The 15,205-nt window shown below is 37.6% G+C and overlaps 1 pseudogene; it reads right to left on the bottom strand.

Annotated features, from left to right (window-relative positions):
- Positions 1-7,607: 7,607 nt before the first annotated feature.
- The window catches only part of LOC135206284 (uncharacterized), a 227,293-nt pseudogene continuing 219,695 nt past the window's right edge, over positions 7,608-15,205 (bottom strand).

Raw genomic sequence — 15,205 nt, 5'->3', positions numbered from 1 at the left:
AGAGTGGCGGAAAATCAGAAGCCCTTCGCCTAGGGAGGAATTAGTATTATTATAATTAAGATAATTATTATTTCAATAGATGAAACCTATTCGCATGGATCAAGCACATCAAAGGTCCATTGACTAGAATATCAAGCTTCCAAAGAATGTTTGTTTCAACCTCCCACCGCAGACGCCACACTGCAGCAGTAACTAATACAGAGCCAGTGATTTTTCATCGTCCCGGGGGAGGTGCGAACCCGCGACATCTGAGTGACATACCATGACACTTAACACTATACCAGTGGACCAGTATAAGTAAGATTGAGTTTTACATCCCGTCCACAATAGAGATTAATTTACATTTATAATCAGCAGTATTAATACCAGTTGCGTTTGATGTTGTCAACTTTGGTATTTGTTGTTGCTTTGAGAAGGTTTCAAATCCCAATAATGGAGTCGAAATCCTGTTCAAGGATTCTTTTCTATGAAAATAGAAATCGTTGTGCTGTAAAGAATCATTAGGGAATTTTCTAAATTTCTATTGGGAATGTAGACATGACGTATTGATGTAGGTATAGACACCACTCTCTCTCTCCTCGTCCTCTCTCTCTCTCGTCTCTCTCTCTCTTCTCTCGTAGGTATAATAGAATAAAGATTTTACATGATTAATTAGATATCAGTGATTAAGACTTTGACACTCGACATTAAAGTCCCTTTTCTTGCTCCCAAGGGTCGGGGTCGCCTGTCGAAGTCACCTCATATAAGTTTGGGCATAAAAGTTACCGCGTTGTTGTCCTCGAAAATCGATCTATCAAGCTAATGGATAATACAGTTCTCTGCAGTACTTTGCAATATTTTTCCTAGATAGTATTTCGGCATCCACTTTTATCTGTAGAGAGAGAGAGAGAGAGAGAGAGAGAGAGAGAGAGAGAGAGAGAGAGAGAGTTAGATTTTCTAATGAAATATATCTGACGGTTGACACCAGTACTTCGTCATGGTTAATGTAATAAATTTAGAACACTTCCTCGGAAACTACTATTATCGTATTGGCTTGTGCACGCTCAGATAGGTTTCTTTGCTGGCTAAAAGTACTTTGTAGTGCTTTTGCTCTTCAGTTGCAGTACAGTTTCCATCCCGATATACACCATTCCTTTCTAGTACTATGAACTGATATTTCTCGTAGACTATTTTTGTCTCCGTGCTTTTATTAAGTTTTTCTTCGGCGTCTGCCGCAGCGATTGCTGTCGGAACCATTCAGTTTTATGTCTCTCGTTATGGATTTCGTTTCGTTCGGTCTTTTGTTTCATCAAAGGCCGCCATAAAAGTGAAGGGCCTCTGATATCTGCCTTTGCTGCATATTGATGGAAGGTCATAAAAGGCTCTTTTGCTCCTCTGTCCAGCTCCCATTGTCTCTGATATGGAAATCCAGCGTTTGCAACCGACTGATTTTGCACATGAAAGGAGTTTTCGTTACAATTAACTTTAGTTTGCAGATGTGACAGAACGCTTAATCGTAGGATAGATAGATATGCATGCATGGATGCATACCCACACATAATGTGAGTTCATGTCCGTAACGTTTGAAAAATACCTGTTTATTTCTTCAAGAACTAGTTAGTGACTGGTCAGTAAGTTTCATTGGTAGGTAGCATACGGGAATATTGTCTGACATGAAGCTTCGTGCCTGAGTGTTGCAAAGTAATTCAAGTTGTACAACAAAACCTCTTCAGTCACCATGTTTATAGAGATCGTCGCTTCGTTTCTGTTCATTAGATTAATAGAGCTGATGTGACCGGGAAACTCATATGCAACTGACACAGTATTTCAGAACACATATATTACCGGTTTAAATGGTATTTCATTGACTGGTTCTTTCGTTAAATACATCTTAAGTTCAAAGGCAGACAGGATGAAGCAACGCGAACTCATGCTGTGAGGAAATTGCTTCCTAAACAGGTTTAAAAGTCATTAATATGTCTGCAACTCAGTTATTCATATAATTTCCATGATATCACACATTGCATAGGTGTCGTATCCTTTATATTTTCATCTTTCACAGTGAAATGAAATGAAATGGGGTTAATGTCCACGTTTCACCAACCCAGTTATTTGAAGACAATCCTGTTCTACTACATTCAAAGCATATGCAGAAATCTTTGCTTGGGTCATCTCTCTCTCTCTCTCTCTCTCTCTCTCTCTCTCTCTCTCTCTCTCTCCTCTCTTCTCCGTTTCTCATCTCTCTCTCTCTCTCTCTCTCCAGGGAATGAATATTTCAAAACCGCATCAAACTCTTTTATTCTAATCACACCGAAGGAGTTTATGTCAGCTTTTTCATATTTTGTCTATGATATCATGAGCAGCATATAATACTTCATATTTTTATGGGAGGTGATGGAAATTGAAAGGACTCCCGTAGAACCCACGACCCTAAGCAGGAGGTGGCCGGCAAATTTAGAACCAAAAGCCCAACGTTCTAGACATAATTCGAGAACAGTGATTTTAGGAAATGTGGCTAAGTAAAATTCTTCAGGCAATGAGTAAACGTTTAATCATCAGCTAACTGCCAAGAATATATATATATATATAATATATATATATATATATATATATATATATAATATATATATATATATATACATACATACATATTCATGATATTGCATTATAAAATGTTTACCTATCCCAGTATTGGCATGTTTAGCATTCTAGTTGTTCTGTGTTCCGAGTAACAGTGATAATTATGGAAGTATTGTATGTTCATATTTAACAATTAATATTTAAAATAACGTATACAAGAAGAGAGATCTGTGTTCAGAACCGGATATTCTAGCTGTCATCACTTGGAGTTAGGAGCTTCTCTCTGTTCGTCTTGTTTTGAAAACCTGCCATCACTTAAGATAAGAAACCTTGTGCGCTTCATTTTTTTTATCACCAAAAATCACGTGCTCTACTGAATGTGTATCATCCACTTTTGTTTTGTAAAAAGTCCATGGCAATTGCGCAATGTTTTGTAAGATTATGTCATTTTAGTATCTCGTCAGGCATTTTCAGGAAGTGGCGTCATTCTTTTCTTTGTAGAACATTGGAGAGTTTTACTTTCGATTTAAGAGAATTCTTATTGTTCTAAGACCGTGTAGTGTGAGCGATATATTAACCATAAACTCCTCCTACCCCGCCCTCTCTCTCTCTCTCTCTCTCTCTCTCTCTCTCGTTTTTTAAAGTCCGCTTATAAATTTGCAAAGTAATTTGTTAACTTATTATAAGATGGCAGACGGTCTTCGACCCAAAACGTTTCACCTTGTAATGGGTTAGATAGAACCAGAAATTCCAATAAGAAGATACAATTCATATTCATTCCTATGCTAAAGACCATTTCCGCTGGTTCTCTCTCTCTCTCTCTCTCTCTCTCAATCATATGTTTTAATGCAAAGAACATAAAGGATTTTATACTTGGTCACTCTTTAGTGTTTGTTTAATTCCTTACAGTGTTTGGTGAACTTTGAAGGTGCAGCAAAAGCAAAAATTTGGGGTAAGGGTAAAAGTGATATTTTTAGAGTTTTAAGTCGACTTAAATTACTTGCTTAAGACACAGGGTTAATTTATTTCATTTTTCAGTTTTCTGTGTTTTGTGAATATTTTCATTCCTTTGAAGTTTTTGTTTATTTTGTTTGTTTACAATCTATTAGTCTTGTCACGTTTCATGTGGTAAATTTCATACAATTACACATCTTGTGTTTTCATGTTTTTGCATTCACAATTTGTTTTATTAAATTTATTTAATGTCATACTTTAACACTTGTGAATTAATTTTCATTTACTTAGATTTTCTTCTCAGTTCTCAAGTATTTCTTAATAGCTTAAATTTTCCTTCATAATTTAATTCAAAATTGATTAAATTTTGTGTTGTTATCAAATAATAGTAAATTTTTCTAGGATTGTGAATTCCACTTATAAAGTTTTTGGATGCCAGTGATAGTATTAACTTTGTGTTCATGCCAAAGTGATTGATTGTGCTGTTCCTTCAATTTTCTTGAAGTGATTTAATTAAGACAGGGGAGAAAGTTCTAGTTTGTTGATGGAGCGATGCCCTTTAATTAACTTGAGCCTACATGAATATACCTCACATTTGTTTTGATAAACATATGTTGATTTCTCACATATATATTTAATGAGCATTTTAAGGGATCACTTTTGCCTTTAGTGTACTCAGTCGTATTTTATCTGTTATGAAAGTTCTAGTATCTGGCTGCTGTGAGGCAACTTTGAATTCTGTGATTGGTAAGTGGAATAACCAGATATTTGGAACGCTTTATCACAATATACATATATATATATAATATAATATATATATATATATATATATATATATATATTGTTCAATGAATCAAACAACACGTCGTATAACCATTCCCATTCTAAGTGAGCTTCATCGGTTCCATATGGAGTCAAGAGAAAAAAAAACCTGTTGTGACGCCATGGTTCAGTATCTTATCAAAAGGTTTAAGAAGCCTTTTAAAACGTCAAAAACAGTCGAATATATATAATATATATATATATATATATATATATATATATATTATATATATATGATTTTTTGATAAAGCGTTCCAAATATCTGGTTATTCCACTTACCAATCACAGAATTCAAATGCGCCTCACAGCAGCCAGATACTAGAACTTTCATGACAGATATTGAGGCCAAGATATGGTAAAACTTAACACTCAGTAAACTTCCTCTGGAGTGAAAAGATAAGCTTATTTGGATACATTCCAGGAGCTGGAACTAGCTAATTAAGAGCAAGAACTACACCAAATGAAGAGACCGAGGTGACTCGAACCAGGCATTATGACTGGCGATGATAAAGATGCCTTATGAAGTACACGAGGAGGATCGACAGGAATGGGTCCAGAAATAAACTGGCGATGATGGACGACAGATAAGAGTGCTGGACCCACTTCTCTGGAGAAAGAATGAAGAATTTGCGGAAACGGAGATGCGACGGAATAATTGTGTCATTTTCACAAACATTCAATTTCGTTATTATATTTAACTCTATCAATAAAACGCAGCAAGTCATGGGAAATAATAATTCCTATTTTCTTTGGTGATATTTTATTTAAACATTACAAATATTTTTCACAGGAAAATTAGAAAATAGCGACCAGTCTGCCGATGTCTTTCCCAAAAAACACTGCAGAAATACAATTCTATCTTAAATAGCATCAATTATGAAACACAGACGAAGTTATGTCATAACGTTCCCTATACTGTATTCACTTTATTATGCAGAGAATAGTATTCACTTATTGCTACTCCAGTGTATTCCTTATCTACTTAATTAATGTACAGGAATTAAGGTAGAAAATTATACCTTTGCTGAAATAGAGTGAGTTGACCACGAGTTTAGATTAACGGAGGAAAGAGGAAGTAAAACATACAAAACAATAAAACAGTGACGAGGTTTTCCTTCTTGTGCATCAATCAGCTCTTCGCCAGTGAACAGAGCACGAGTTGTCATTTAACCGAATGGCAATCAGTCTGAAAAGTGGGTAAACAGTGTTGCATTTCTTGTTGACAACGTATAATACACTCTAAAACGTAATATCCAGTCTAGCATATGTTAAATCAGTCACACAATGTTATGTGAACAATACCAGAAGTTTACCACGACTCACTATGCCAAAATAACGGTCACTGGAAGAAGTATATGTTTTCGTTTTTTGTCACAGAGTCTTATCCTTAAGTGCAAATGTTGCCACCTGAACCTGGAATTGAAAATGAAGTTGGAATGGAATATAGAATTTACGCCAAAGGCCAAGCGCTGGGACCTGAGGTCATTCAGCGCTGACACGGATTTTGGGAGTATAAAGATTTGAAAGGTGTAGCAGGAGGAAAACCTCAATGCAGTTGCACTGCAACAAATGTTAAGAGAAGTTTGATAGCAAGATGGAAGAAAAAGAATGTGAAAGGAGGTACAGTAAAAGGAATGAAAGGGGTAGCAGCTAGGGACCAAAGGAATGCTGCAATGAACAGCAGTAATGCTGCAGTGCACAGAGTGAGGTGCACTGACAGCACTGGGGGACAGAAATATTGTCACGTTCTATGGTGCTTTTGAGGTACGTTTAAATTCAGATTGTAGCACAGAATCCTGTCTGCTACTTATGATAAAGGTAAAAGAAAAATGACATCCTGCTTTCTTTTCGTGAGAGGGATATAGTCGCGGAACTGGCCTGGAACCAACTTTTGACCTACATAGTATTTTAAAGTGACCGACAGCGGAGAGTAGTTATTGTAGGAGTTCCAGGCTCTTTGTTTGCTTGGTTCTTATGATGGCAATCTCTGTTCATAACAATAAGGGTATAATATGCACACATGATGCCTTCTTCCAGTTGTTTCCTCTTACTGATGCAGAATTCAAGAAGAGCTCCATTAGTTAATGTGTGTAATATTCATGGTAAGGCAGTCCCCCGGGCCTTACAATCAGGGTTCAGGTCAAGTCGTTCTGTAATCTGGACTTACAGTGCTGTTGCTATTTATTCCCTCTATAATTGTGATTATTCGGGTTAAGTCGATATTTAGCTTAAAGCACCCTGCCGGGAACGGAACCCACGCCGTAACTCGGGGACTGCTTGTATAGGTATTAGAGTGTAATGCCAAATTCCAGCAAATCTAGACATATGAGAAAAATTGGTGTTACTCCAACGTTCTTCTTCTAGAAAACTGGCTGCTGTTTCTAGTACTTCCTATGTCTGAAAAGATCTTATATCATTAAGGCAATGGTGTCCCCATATCTGGATTTTAGGACAAAACTGAACCCTGTGATGTTTTCCCCTTTTCTTAGTGAGGTTAGGTCTCCTATGTCAGCATTTTGCACAAGCTGAAATAGCGACATACTGAAGTGTGTCCTTTGTAATTTTGGGTTTTATATAAGAAGAATTGATATCATGAGAAAAGGGGAGATAGGCAGAAGAAAGGCGTGAAAGGTTAGAGAAGGTGAATGGGAGGCTCAGAGTATTTTGAGGTGATCTGTCATGTGGAAAGAACAGAGGACGATACTTGGGCAAAAAGCTTATCATTCGAAAGTATTAGAAGCCAGGGCTAGAGGAAGACCTCGGGAATGGTAGATAGGTGTGGTAGAGGAGATGCTGGGAAGCACACAATGTGTCCAAGAGAGAGGTGAATGACAGCCATGTAGATGTATGTTGTATGCCTCTGTTTACTCTTTTTTTTTTTTTTTTTAGTTACGTAAATCAGCTAAGATTGTTGAAGCTCTCTGCACAAGGGTTTCATTCACAAAAGAGCAGTCAATTATGGGTTTGACACTTACTGTTTTGGTTTCCTCTAACTTTGCATTCTCTTGTTGAAGCAACTCAATGATATATATATATATATATATATATATATATATATTATATATATATATATATATAAGTAGTGTCGGAAACATTATGAATGTTTATGGGTTAGACTGAGTGGGGTAATGGTAGCAATTAAACCAATAATAGAACCTTAAATGCACTTGTCAGTATTCTGCAAAATTGGAAGGGTGGTTGTGCTTGGCGATTTAAATGCATGCAAAGGTAGGGCACAGAAAGTTATGAAGTTGTAAAACGCCTAGTGTAGATGGAAAGTTGGGTCAGAATGTTCTGGGTTGTTTTCGGCAAGTGCCAATAAATACTTAGGGATGATAGGTTCATGAAAGGAGTGTATCTTTTGGTATTGTTCAGCGGAAGGCGAGGGAGAGATAGAAAGCGTTGGATAGTCGGCGTGGAAGACATATTGGAACTGAAGAACTGTAATGTCAAGGAATTGTAAGAACATATAATAGGTAACAGGTGCAAGATCAATAGTGGTGTTTGGTAAGATGCTGAAGAGTCTTCTGTGCACGTTTACAGAAACTCATTGACTATCGAGGGTTCTATCTATATATATATTGGTGGCAATGAAATGATTCCAACTAGACAGAATCCATGTGAAGTTTCAGCTAAGCACTAGTTTTCTATGGGTCGATTGTGATTAGAGAAGATGAAGCTAGAGTAGAAACCGCTTTTTGACAACATCCAGCTGTACTACTTAGTAAATAAAAATGTCCCTCTTGGACAGCTTCCTACAGAATTAGAAAGGTACCATCCTGCTTTATAAAGAACACTTTCTTCTGAGTGTGTTTATGGTCTTATGGATGAACGTTCCATGGAGAATTTCTTTTTTCGTTCGGGCCCCGGCTACAATACCCTCATGAACCAGGGAAGGACTTGACATTCCAAAACTTTTCTTGAAGAATTTCAACTTCTGTTTGTGTTTTATCACAGCTTTGCATTGTTTCGACGATAGAGATAGAATAACGAAAATTGAAATAGAATTATACGGTATTGTTTGACTTTTAGACGCATGATTGAAGTTTTGGGTCGGTCCTCAAGTCTTTACTTTTATGGATCACATCATTGATGCGTTCGTGATAGTTTACTGAATTAATAACATGCCTTGGAGGCCATTACCGAGGAATTATCAATATTAACCTCATTGAACGGCATCATCAGAAATTTCGAGACTGAGATCAACTGTAGAAGATCTCATTAATAGTTTCTGGGTGATTCATCACGGGTTATGGCAGTGGCATCATTATCACTGTGTTCTGGAGTGGCGCTGCCATCGCTGGTTTCTTCAGCAACCTCCCAGTTAACTTGTGAATTTGTTTTCTATTCGCTGGTTGGAAGTGTGTGAAATCCTCTTCCCTCGTTTCCTGAGCAGATACTCTTTTGGTACCTTACTACGAACTTCTGCAATCAGTGGACCTGACAGATTAAGTAAGAGATTTGCTCATTTCGGCATTTGTTTTTCGACCTCCCAACTGCTTTGTGCAGGATAGCGGAAGGCTGGCAGCCGCCAAACTTCAGGAATTGCTTACACTGTAATCAACATTTAGTATGAAAAAATATGGAAAGTTAACAAGAAAATGGTTACATTAGAATTGCCAGTATGAAACCTATAACTAGTAAACAAAATATCCTTCAGGCGTTGGTAGTGTTGAGAAAATAAAGTTATTGGCTTCAATATGCAACTTCTCAAGATCTGATTCTCTGTTCAGTTGGCTTGAATCAGTGATTATATAAAAATCAAGACATTTGTCAATTGGTCATTTATGAATTAGAAAAGATAGGGGGAATTTGGCATGTATATATCACATATGTACGTTCATTGAAAGAATTGTCATTGGCACTTGGAAACTTGGAAGAATTGTAGGGAAGGCTGTAGACATTATGAACGAATGGCTGTAATAGAATACCTCACATCAGTGCACAGTATTTGGATAAAGTGAAAAGGGAGGAAATTTCCATTCCATTAAAACACAATCATACGACATGAGATTCTCCTAAAAGATCAAACATAAAATGGAAAAGGCAGGACCTATCATTCTCACATTTCCTTTTGGTTTCGTCGACACCAAAAAATAATGACTAAACGGTTTCTTAGAAAATAACAACCTAAGTGGCAGACAGCGAAGTATTTCAACTATCTTCGCAGAGGAGTTAATGGGAGTCTAGCCGAACGAGATTTTCCGGAGGTGTTCCAACATCTAGGAGCAGGTGAGTGAAGAGAGGGTGTTTGTGCAGCGCTAACAGGGAATACTTGAGTGTGTTGAGGCCATCCAGCCGGTACCTCCTACCCGACGTCCTCACCAGCTTTCCGCGGACCTGCGAGTCAAGAGCGAGGCTTAGATAACGTTAGAGGAAACCAACGATGAGGTCCACCAGTGACCACCTTTTTATATACACACAGTGTAACCGAGTCAGCCCCACCACCCTACTATTTATTACCTTCCATGTGAGCGGTCTTCTCTTGAGATGCCTGATCATCGTATACCTTGCCAGCATATTGGGCGGTCTGGTGATGCTCAGCCCTGACTGCTTGATCCTGTGAGACAAGAAAATGAGTAAATGTAGAGAGATTTACTGGCAGGAATTGGATAAATGGATGATTTATGCAATTTTAACTAATCCAGTTTGGCATACTCACTTGCTTAGGCTTTCACTTGACTGTATTTTACTAATAGTCCATTAAAATGCAGGCAATATTGATGGAAATTTCACATTGGCCAAATACTCATAAAGGTAGGGGTTTGCTTTTCATCCACTAAGAAGGTCTACATTTAAATAAATTTAGCACTACTTATGTCACAGAGGAAGGTTTTTCTTTTTAAATTAAAGTACTTGAACAAAAGACTTTGGACACATTGAGTTTTTGTATAACCTATTGGGATGGGGCCAACTTGAAAGGGGTGGTATCGGAGTCTCTCTTTGATTAACTTTACTTTGACCACAGCAAGTAGTGACAGGATGATGCAATGAATTTAGACTTGGAGTTCGCCCCATTCAAATCATGCTACCGAAGGCAGGACAGGATACGATTCGGTAAGACTTGTCATTCTTATGTTTCGAGACTGTGTTGGTGGGCAACGAAAATCTGGAGCACTGCCAGAAATATTAAGCTGTGGGTCGGTTTATTTTGTGCCATTGACTTGGACATAACAGTTCCTTAATTCCAGGATTTGGATACATATTAGCGCCACATGGGGTTTTTATGCACATTTAGTAAGCTTGCATTTTTGTCTGTTTGCTTGTTTGTCTGGTTCGAATCTTGTTTCCTTCGTCCGATGTACTAGAAATTTTGCATGGTTACTCAATACCAGTGACAGTACAACCTTACATGATCAGTAGGTCAGCAGTGACCTCTAGTGACTCTACAGAGGCCTCTCTCAGTACCTCAGGATTTGTAAGAAACTCTTGGATTTTCAATCTCTTCTTTGACTCGGTAGAAGAAGTTACCAACTCTACAGATTTCGCAAACCTTCTTTGACCCGATGAGATTTCACGTTCAAACAGGGATGGAAGTTCTACAGGAAAAACAAAATAAATAAATAAATAAATAAATACATTTTTGTAGCGTTTCATTTCATGTTTGACGCACACGCTTTTATTTTTGTAGACATGATTAATTGCAAGAAAACCCTGGTGTGGCTCAAACAACTAGTTTTTACTTTTTCGTGCATTTTAATAAGTGTTTTAAAAGTGATTATATATATATATATATATATATATATATATATATATATATATATATATATATATGTGTGCGTGTGTGTGTGTGTGTGTGTTTATTTTTTCTAATTCCATGCCCTGCTTTCGCAAGAGAGAATTATTGAGACCGAGCCAAAGCGATCTTGCATTGTTTTGATGCAGAAATAATTTGAGATATTTTCATACAAAGTTAATAATCTGCAGATTATACTATCTTAAATCATCGTTTGCCAGTTATATACGTGCCAGTAATAAAAAGAAAATGACCTGAAAATGGTGACAAGATATCTATGACTTCTTTTATTCTTTTATTCATCTGGTCATTTATTTACAATTATTTCCGAAAACCGATCTGGGATTGTTGTCCCAACGGCTTCCTACCGAAGCCATTTCTGAATCTGTGCTGTTAATAAAATCAATACAGTGGCGTGAAGAGTGGGAAAGTTTCTCTTCTCTCTCTCTCTCTCTCACCTGTATCCCATATCGTCGTCTTTCCTCCCCTCCCCATCCCCAGTACATGTTGGAGTATCCGTTCAGCCTGAGGAAGTGGTCTCCTCTGACGCTCAAGACGCCTCCAACCAGAAGGAAATAAGGTAACCTGAAAGTCAGACGATGTCGTTTTCCATTAAGTTTGAGTCATCTCTGCATTTTTTAAAAATAAAGATAATATAAGCAAAATTTCAATGGCATCACATTTTTCACACACACGTTTCGCTCACATACTGTTTATAACCAACTCCAAGAACACACTAGCAAATTTGCTTGTGCCCTTCGTAGTTTCGATACCCGGAGGAACCGATCTCATGCCCACTGTACCCGATTTCCTTCCCAGTACCCAGAGTTAACTGAACATCAACCAGTATCCCCATGAATTGGGCACTACGCGTCGGCTGGTTATAAATAGTATCGAGTCAATTGAAAATTGTCTCAATATATAATAATAATAATGATAATAATAATAATAATAATAATAATAATAATAATAACAACACAATACTATAATAATAATATACTAATACATGACTAAATTTTACTGTACAAGAAGGAATACATCGTAAAAGAACGTTCGATTAATTGACATCTGAAACAACTAAGGGCCATCTCCATATGGGTCAAGGATGGGTGGAGAGAGAGAGAGAAAGAGAGAGAGAGAGATATATATATATCTATATATATATAGATATCTCTCTCTCTCTCTCTCTCTCTCTCTCTCTCTCTTATATATATATATATATATAATATATATATATATATATATATATATAGAGAGAGAGAGAGAGAGAGGAGAGAGAGAGGAGAGAGAAGAGATATCTATTATATATATATAATATATATATATATATATATATATATATATATATAATATTCTATATCCTATATATATATATATATATATATATATATATATATATATATATATATATATTATATTATATATATATATAGAGAGAGAGAGAGAGGAGAGAGAAGAGAGCAGAGAGAGAGAGAGAGAGAGAGAGAGAGAGAGGACGCCAGCGAAACGACAGGAGGACAGGAGATATAGATTCTGGAGACACAGTGTGGTCCATAGTACATTAAGAGGCAGACGTTAACATTCACCACAGCGGTGATAGTGAAAAACAAGAAAAAAAAAAAGACCAATGACTGACTTGTATCCCAAGGTGTCCACCCCGACGGAGAGGTGTCGTGGCTGCGGGGGGCAGGAGTACATGTTCCGGTCATCCTCTGGGAGGAGGTCGACGTCGTGGAAGACAAAGCAGTTGGCGTCGCTCCGCTGCCACGCCTCCATGAAGCCAGCGTTCATGATCGAGCCCTTGTTGAAGGTGGCGTTGCCGGCCGGCCCTGCGGGGGCGGGGGGGGGAGGAGGGAGGAGGGAGGAGTCTTTGAGTCTTTGCAGAAATGTTACGACTTCCTTTCAACGTATGTTTAGGTCTTTATCCTCTTATAGGAAAAGGACTGCTTTGTCAGTGTGTGTGTGTGTGTGTGTGTGTGTGTATATATATATACTATATATATATATATATATATATATATATATATATATGTGTGTGTGTGTGTGTGTGTGTGTGTGTGTGTGCTGTGTGTGTATTAAATTCTAGCTTCCCTTTCGTAACTACTTCCAAATGGTAGAAAACAACATCCCCAATTCTCAATTCTCGACAACATGTATTGCAATGTTATTGTTTAATAGCAATCTACAGTCGGATGTATAACATTTGATTTAATACCCACAATAGGGAAACGATTACAATATTTTGACATTTGGAATTTCCAGATATAAAAAATAATTCCTTATCAACGAAGCTTGAGAAAGGAAGCAAAGATCATCAAGTGTAAAAACGAGGATCATTATCAATTGGTAATTGACACCATTTCTTTCTTTGAATAGAAATTTGGATGTACTCTCCATACCATTCGTTATCAATAAAAGGTCTCTTCACAATATTAGTACTGAAACGTAGTGGGAGAATGAACATTTGTAGAGGAATCACTGGCCACAGATAACAGATCTTTATGGCGCGATTTCAACGACCTCGCGGTTTCCTCCTCGTCTGCTTCCCTCGCTCGGCCATTTCCCCTTTTTATGGCTTTGCCATGACCACGGTCCATATTATATACATACAGAGACCTGGTCTGAACCACGATTCTTCCACTGCTTTTATAGTCTGCGAGATGGAGTCCAATTTTCCAGCTTCCGGAAACTTGGACCACATGTTGGTTTGTCGCGTTTTCGTTGTTCCTGGTTTTATGGTGTCGTCTGTGTTGTTTCTGAATTGAAATATTCTTTATGTGTATTGGTGTTGTCTTTGAATTATCATTAACTCATTGGGTAGTTTCTCGGCAATCAATTCCTATATTTATTATTCAGGTCAGTTGGATTATTGAAGATATTAACTGGTAATTTGTGGGGGAAAAAATTTTGGATTCGGTATTTTCAATTATTATTCAGTTATCATTAGCTACCTCACAAGCATGCTATCCTATCTCATAAAGGGACGTAAACCACCACTATCCACTCACTTTTGACACAATAAATCCTTCAGTGCAAACATACCTGCTCCGCCACGTATATCGTATATTCCAGCTGCTGTCTCCTCAGAATCGGATGCAACCAACTTAGTAGGATGATGAGGTGATGAAGACGATCTCTGTATGGCAACACAACTGCTACTTTGTGACGTGGGAGGCAGGGATTGGTGGGCTCATAAGATGGACTCCACGTACCGCCAGGCATCACCCATTCTAGCTCTTTCAAAACATCATTCAGCCGCAGCTTTTCTAGACCATCTAAACTGATGTTTAATCGCCCCACTGGAATGGAAGAATCAGGGGTCTGTGTTACAAGGTTTGAAGCAATTCCATGACAAATGAAAGATTAAATATAAGTTTAACAATTCATGAACAGCAGCGTTTCTCAAACTGAGGGGTCTGGTTCTTGTCTGACTACAACTGAATAACAGCCACATAGGAATATGACTATTTCCTTGCTTTCACTGATATTCGCAGAACAGTGCAGCGACTGAACTGCAACAGCAATGTCCTGTATAGGAAAAGGTACAAATTATTTTTGTTAACTCGGTCAGGTTTCAAGAGAGCAAGCTTTGTTCAGTCTCTTAAAATAATCATTCGTGTAACTGAAAGCATTTTATTCCTCTTTCAGTTGCATTGCTTCTTCCTTTAAAGTGTCTGGGAATGAAATTGATCAGAAAAATACTCTGCTGTTGATGTTTTTCAAAAACTGAAAGAATTTGGGTTCATAGGTCATTAGATAATGTAGTGCACAATTCTTCATCAGTAAAAATATACTTGGCAACACGAGGCATTTCTAATATAGTTTCATGTACTGCAAGGGAGTTACAAATGCACTACAAACTGTTTGATTTCTTCTACATTTGATTATTTTTGTTGAAATAGAAAACTTGTTATTTTCACTGATATAGCAGTGCACCAAGAGAGGTGGCACTATCGGCGTTACCTTCTGGGGCGGGGGCGGGGGGGAGGTTGTAGTTAGTAAATAATGATGTCTAGAAGTGGAAATCAATGACTTTTCAGATAATGAATGACAGTTTTCCTGGTTATCATCTGCCGTTAATTCCCGTGCCACGTGTTCAAGGAATTCGGACTCTGTGGTTTTCTGTCAGTTTAA

Source organism: Macrobrachium nipponense, chromosome 29, assembly GCF_015104395.2.
Source record: "Macrobrachium nipponense isolate FS-2020 chromosome 29, ASM1510439v2, whole genome shotgun sequence".
Taxonomy (NCBI): domain Eukaryota; kingdom Metazoa; phylum Arthropoda; class Malacostraca; order Decapoda; family Palaemonidae; genus Macrobrachium; species Macrobrachium nipponense.
This window is presented reverse-complemented; position numbering and strand designations above follow the sequence as displayed.